The sequence below is a fragment of the Camelina sativa genome, chromosome 5, assembly GCF_030686135.1.
Source record: "Camelina sativa cultivar CO46 ecotype springtype chromosome 5, ASM3068613v1".
Classification (NCBI taxonomy): Eukaryota; Viridiplantae; Streptophyta; class Magnoliopsida; order Brassicales; family Brassicaceae; genus Camelina; species Camelina sativa.
This window is the reverse complement of record NC_141884.1, coordinates 27,331,543-27,337,542: the sequence shown is the minus strand read 5'-3', so window position 1 is coordinate 27,337,542 and position 6,000 is coordinate 27,331,543. Positions and strand designations below refer to the sequence as shown.

Genomic DNA, 6,000 nt, shown 5'->3' with positions numbered 1-6,000 from the left:
TGGTGTGATGCTAAGATGCTTGAAATCAAACCCTAACCTCTCAGTTCAGGATTAGCATTAGGAACATCTAGCCTAGAAGAGATTCTACCACAATCAAGCTTGACCAAAGCAAACAAACCTCAAACACAGCCCAGCCTAACCCATCCTCAAGATCCTAAGCACTACTCACATGAACACATGATGAACATCAAAGTCATAAACCCAGAAAATCTCGAAACTTGCGTCAAATGAAAGATAAGAACAAGATCTACAATGTTGCAAAAGGAATCAAACCCAAATTCTTAATATATTGAAAGTTATGGAACCAACAATATTGAAGAATATAAGAGTTTTCTTAAAAAGGGTACAAAATCTAAGAAAATAAAAAGGCAAAGGAAATAATTCCCTAAAAAGTAAAAACTAGGTTTCTGACTCTCTAAAAAAGGTTTGACTCTTTGGTGACTGCAGGTACAAGGCTTTATATAGGAGAGGAGGTGGAAGCCCTAAAAACACTAAAAGACAAAATAGTCAACGGCTCGGTCAACTCGACCACGTGCTCGGTTGAGTGACAGGTCGAGCTGGCTTCTGTCGTCTTGGTTCCACTCGGTCGAGTCCATCTCTCCACACGGTCGAGTGTCTGGTCGAGTGTGGGGTCGAGCTGGACCTCGGACCTTGGTTCTTCAGCCTTGACTCTCTTGCTTTCCCTTCATGATTGCTTCACTTCATCCTCAGCATTGCTTCCGTGCTCCTTAAGCTCCAAAATCACCTGATTATGCATCAAAAGATGCAAATGCAATGCAACTAAACTCTAATGCATGATTAGTCCTAAAGCTATGCAATAATGGTGAAAGTGGATAGCAAAAGATGCAAAAGATGTGAATATTTAGGGGAAAACATGGTAAAATATATGAACATCAAAACCCCTAAACTTAGTCTTTGCTTGCCCTCAAGCAAATAAACAAGACATAAGAAGGTAAGTGAGGTTTTAAAGTGAGATCTCAGCTCCTAAATCTTACAAATAGACCATCTAGAATCAATGTCCAAGTTACAAATAATATGATGCAAGGTGAATGAGCTGTACTTAAAGATTTTAGACAAGCATATCACAACCTTTACTGATTTGATCCCTAGTTATCCACATGCATTCAAATCAACCATTTCCTTTAACATTCATTAATCAAGAACATGAATCAATTCTATGCAAAGCTTAAACTCATTTGGCTTGGTAATAAAGGATTTTGAGACAATGATGGTCTCTTAGAGTGGGGCTTGTCAATGTCAAGGTTCTCTCATAAAAAATGGATTGAGCTTTAGAAGAATGCTAAAGGTAAGAACACCTAGACACATACAAGAATAAAACCTTGTCTACCCAAAGGCACCCAAAGTGTTTATCCTATCAATCTAAACCCAAATGATCCTAGTGCTACCCTTTAACTTCTTCTTTTCTCTTTCACCCTTTTCTCTTTTGGTTTTCTAGTCTTAGGAGAGGTTTCTTATTTGATCTTTCTAGTGGGATGGGGGATTCTTACTTATTTGCTATGGTTCTCTTTTCTTCTTATTCTTAAGATATACAAGCTTTTTGCTAGACTTTTCTTTTTTCTTTCTTTCTTTTCTTTAACTAGAACCAATTTCAATAATCTTTACTTCCCATCCTTTCACTAGACTTTGCTTAAACACATTCTCCTCTTTAAAGACTCTACCCTTTTTGTTTTTCTTTTTCCTCTTTTCTTTTCAAAACAGCCAAGTCCCAAACCCAACAAGTGAACTACCTAGTCCTATCTAGTTTGAAAAATGCAAACTAGAACTACACAAGGTCTTACTCTTGTCAGTTCAAACCTAACACTTTCTACCAAGCTCAATCCCAAAATAGGCCTTACATACTCAAGAATAAATTTGGCTTGAAAGAATGATAGGTTAAGGGTAGGGAAACTGATTCTTAATGAGGAAATCAGCTACTTGGATCAACAAGAGTGGTAAAAGGAAAAAGATGATCCAAATATGTATATGGTATCCATGAGTTTAAAGCAATGCACAAGTTGATAATTGAAAGTCAATATTAGGTTCTTATAAGTAGGAAATGGCATCAAATCACAACATGCTTCAATTTAGACCAAATAAAATGCAGGAATTCAAGACTTGGTTCAATCTTCTGCTTCTAACTACTCAACTAGCATCAAAGTACTATTAACTTGGGCATTGATCCTAGTCTAGTGAATAAACAAGCTAACAAGGAAATACTCATCATAGATCCCTAATGCAAATATTATACAATCCTAAATGAAACATGCTAAACAAGATCCTAATATGCAATGCAAACTACATGAACACTCTTTTATTATAAAGATTTTTTCAAAAAAATTTCAAATTTTTAGGGTTTTTCTATGCCTTAGATGCTTATGCAAATACTAATATGAAGATGCTAAAAATTTGAAATAAGAACACCAAACACAATGTCAAATGCTATCTCAAACCCTCCCCCAAACTTAATTCACACAGTCCCTTGTGTGAAAGAAATTTGATTGAGGATTCAAGACTAAGAGAACTAAACAAAATATTAAATGCAATGATATTTACAAGTGAAGGTGATGGTGGTACCTTAGGGATTGTGGAAGAAGTTGTCCACATCCATCTACATGCTGTCATAGGAGTAGTTGGGGTCTTGTTGGTGACTTGGAGATGGAGTTTGGGGCAGCTCGACGATGGCGATCGACCGTGATTCGGTCGAGTGCGTGTCCGAGTGGGGGGGTCGAGCTGGACCGCGAGTGTCCATTACCTGTCCCTTCCTCTTCTATTCAGACTCCTTTGCTTCCCTGATCATGAAAACACTAAAGCAAAAATCAAAATACCAAAATTCCAAAGCAATATATACAGGGATACCTTAGGGACTTCCTCCCTAGTGAGCTTGTTTAAAGTCACTAAGCTTGACTTTGGTTTCCTTCTTAGACTTGGTCTAGATACCAAGGAGGTGATGAAATCCTCCCAGGAACCTCTTGGTCACTGTGAAGGTGATCCTTGATCACCTCACCCTTAACACACAAACCATACTTTTTCTTGATTTTGAGCCTTGGTCATGCTTTCCTCAAAGACCTCTTGTTCAGCTTAACTTGGAGATCCTCAACCATACTAGACAGCTCTTGAACTGACCTCTTAAGCTTTTCCACAGAATCTTCTTGAAGAGAGAGCTCAGCCTTTGGAGTTGCCTTATCACTTAAGACCTCTTGACCACCTTTGTCTTTGATAGTAAAAGGCTGATCATCAATGGTAGGAAGGTTGGTTAGGTTATAGATATTGAACTTCATAACTATAACCTCAGCAATATTCAAGGTCACAAGACCTTCCTTGACATCAATGACTGCTCCAACAGTGGCTAAGAATGGCCTCCCAAGGATGATAGGATCTTCAGGTTCCTTGTCCATCTCCAATACCACAAAATCTGTATGAACCCTTGCCTTCCCTATCTTGAGTGGGACATTCTCCAACCTTCCAACTACTTCTCTGTTTGACCCATCATCTAGGCATACATGGAGGTTGGTGGATTTGAAATCAGTTCTCCCAAGCTTTTGAGCTATGGAGTATGGCATCACACTAGTTGAAGCTCCCAAATCACAAAGGCATTGGTTGTAGTGGAGGTAACTGATTGTGCAAGGCAGATAGAATGGTCCTGGATCCTTAAGCTTAATTGGGATGATCACTCCTCCAAGGTTCTCAAGATCCTTCTCATCTTGAGCTTGAGCCTTCTTCTTTGACAAATCAAGCAAAAAATCTCTATAGAGAGGATAAGGTTCATACTGTTCCAAGGGAGGTCCTCTCTCCTCTTCTTGGTAAGCAATGATGATCTCTTGAATAGCCATCACTTCCTCTTGTTTCTCAACCACAACTTCTTCCTTCAAAGCTTTCTCATCCTCTTGTTGCTTAGCCAACACCTCCTTTTTCTCAATTATTTCCCTTAATTCCTTGATCCTCTGTGCTTTGAAACGTCCTGGGAATGGTAGAGGTGGTTTGTAGGCAGGAGGAATGTACTTAGCAGGTTTAACAGCTCCCGATCCTTCAGCTCGATCGACCACTCGATCAGGCACTCGGTCGAGTGCTGGCTCGAGTACCTGGTCGAGTGCAATGGCAGATTCAGATTTCTCTGCACAAACTTCACTCAAAGCTTCAATAACTGACCAATCCTCCCCATCTTGAACATCACTATCCTCAGTGACTTCCTCATCAGAGATATGGATGGCTTTGGCAGTGAACTCCCTTGGATTTTGAACAGCTTTTCCAGGGAGTTGGTTGGGTTTAGGAGCAGAAGTAGAGGCAATGTTGCTCTCCATATACTTCACTCTAGAGTTGAGACCTTCAAACTTCATGTTAAGGTCATTATACTAGGATGTGAGCCTTTGATTCACCCCAGCAAACTGTTTGGCTTCCTCAATCTTTCCTTGTGTTTGCCTAATCAACAACTGTTGCATCATGGCTCTTAAGTCTTGTTCCTGGCCTTGGTTAGTCTGAAACCCTGGTGGGGGACACAACTGAGGCTGGAACACTTGATGTTGTTGTTTGGGGACATAGTTTTGTTGCTGTTGAGGCTGTTGAGGTGGATACACTTGGTCTTGAGGTTTAGCCACATTGGTACTCCTATAAGAGAGATTGTTGTTCTTGAAACCCCCTTGGTTGTAGCCTTTGAATCCTCCCTGGTTTTGCATGTAGCACAACTCATCAAATTCAGTCTCCCCCTCTTGAACTGGAACCTCTTCTTCACCAATGAAGTGAATAGACTTTTGTTGGCTAAGAAGGATCTTGTCAAGCTTCTCATTGACCATCTTCAAGTCCTTCTTGTACTTGTCCTCTTGATCAGTTGATGATGACCTTATGGTTCTGTCATAGTCCTCATTATAGTTGCCATCTGACTGAGCAAGATTCTCAACTAACTCCCAGCCTTCTTCCACATTCTTGTTGAGGAAGTTGCCATTAGAAGCTGTGTCAAGAAGCATCCTGATCTTGGGAAGCACTCCTCTATACAATGTACTCAAGAGTGACTCATTGCTGAAGCCATGATGAGGGCATTAAGTCTGGAATCCTTTAAACCTCTCCCAAGCTTCACAAAAGCTTTCATTGTTTCTTTGAGCAAACCCAGAAATTTCATTCCTCAATCTAGCAGTCCTTGCATTTGAGAAAATTTTTGCCAAGAAAGCCTTCTTGCAAGCATCCCATGTGGTTATTGCTCCAGTAGGAAGAGTCTTCTCCCAAAGGTGTGCCTTATCTCCAAGTGAGAATGGGAAGAGCCTCAACTAGAATCCATCTTCACTCACTCCATTGATCTTTGTAAGACCACAGATTCTGTCAAACTCATCAAGATGATCTAGTGGATCCTCCATTGGAAACACATGGAACTTGTTGGCTTGAATCATGGAGATCAATCCACTTTTGATCTCAAAGTTGTTGTTTGGCACTGTTGGAGGCACAATACCAGCCCTTTGGTTGTGGGTGTTGGGTGCATCTCCAGCACCAATGTGCCTAGGTCTTTGCTCATGGTTAGCTTGTTGCTCCATGATCACTGGATCCTCTTGCTGAACTTGAACTACTCTTCTTCTCTGATTTCCCAAACCCTTTTGCATCCTATGGATGTTGTCAATAGGCCTTTGAAGATTGTTTTTCCCCTTAGACCTTGTGTGCATCAACAAACACGAGTACAGACTCGAACAGGTTCACAATTGAGCTCAGGCTCGTGTGGGTGGTTGAGTCGACTGGGAAGTGGTGTCCAAATGTACACGGCTTCTGACTTGATCAAGTGCTCGATCACTACTCGGTCGAGTGGTGGTCGAGTGGTTGGTCGAGTGGGTACCTGAAACTCAAGACAACCCACCAACAGAAGATTCGAGTCCAGCAACTTCACAAGTGTATAAACGAACTTAATCGTAGACTAATATGGATCCTAAATGTCACAAAAACACACTCAAATGGGCAACGGCGCCAAATTGAAACAAGATCTTTTTGGTGTTGGTGATGAATGTATGCAAAGGTGAGATATGGAAT

The 6,000-nt window shown here is 40.7% G+C and overlaps 1 non-coding gene across 1 annotated transcript; it reads left to right on the top strand.

Annotated features, from left to right (window-relative positions):
* Window positions 1–5,013: 5,013 nt before the first annotated feature.
* Window positions 5,014–5,120, top strand: LOC147944458 (small nucleolar RNA R71). Its single transcript, XR_015558663.1, has one exon. It is a non-coding gene; the product is annotated as a small nucleolar RNA R71 (small nucleolar RNA).
* The last annotated feature ends 880 nt before the right edge of the window (window positions 5,121–6,000 follow it).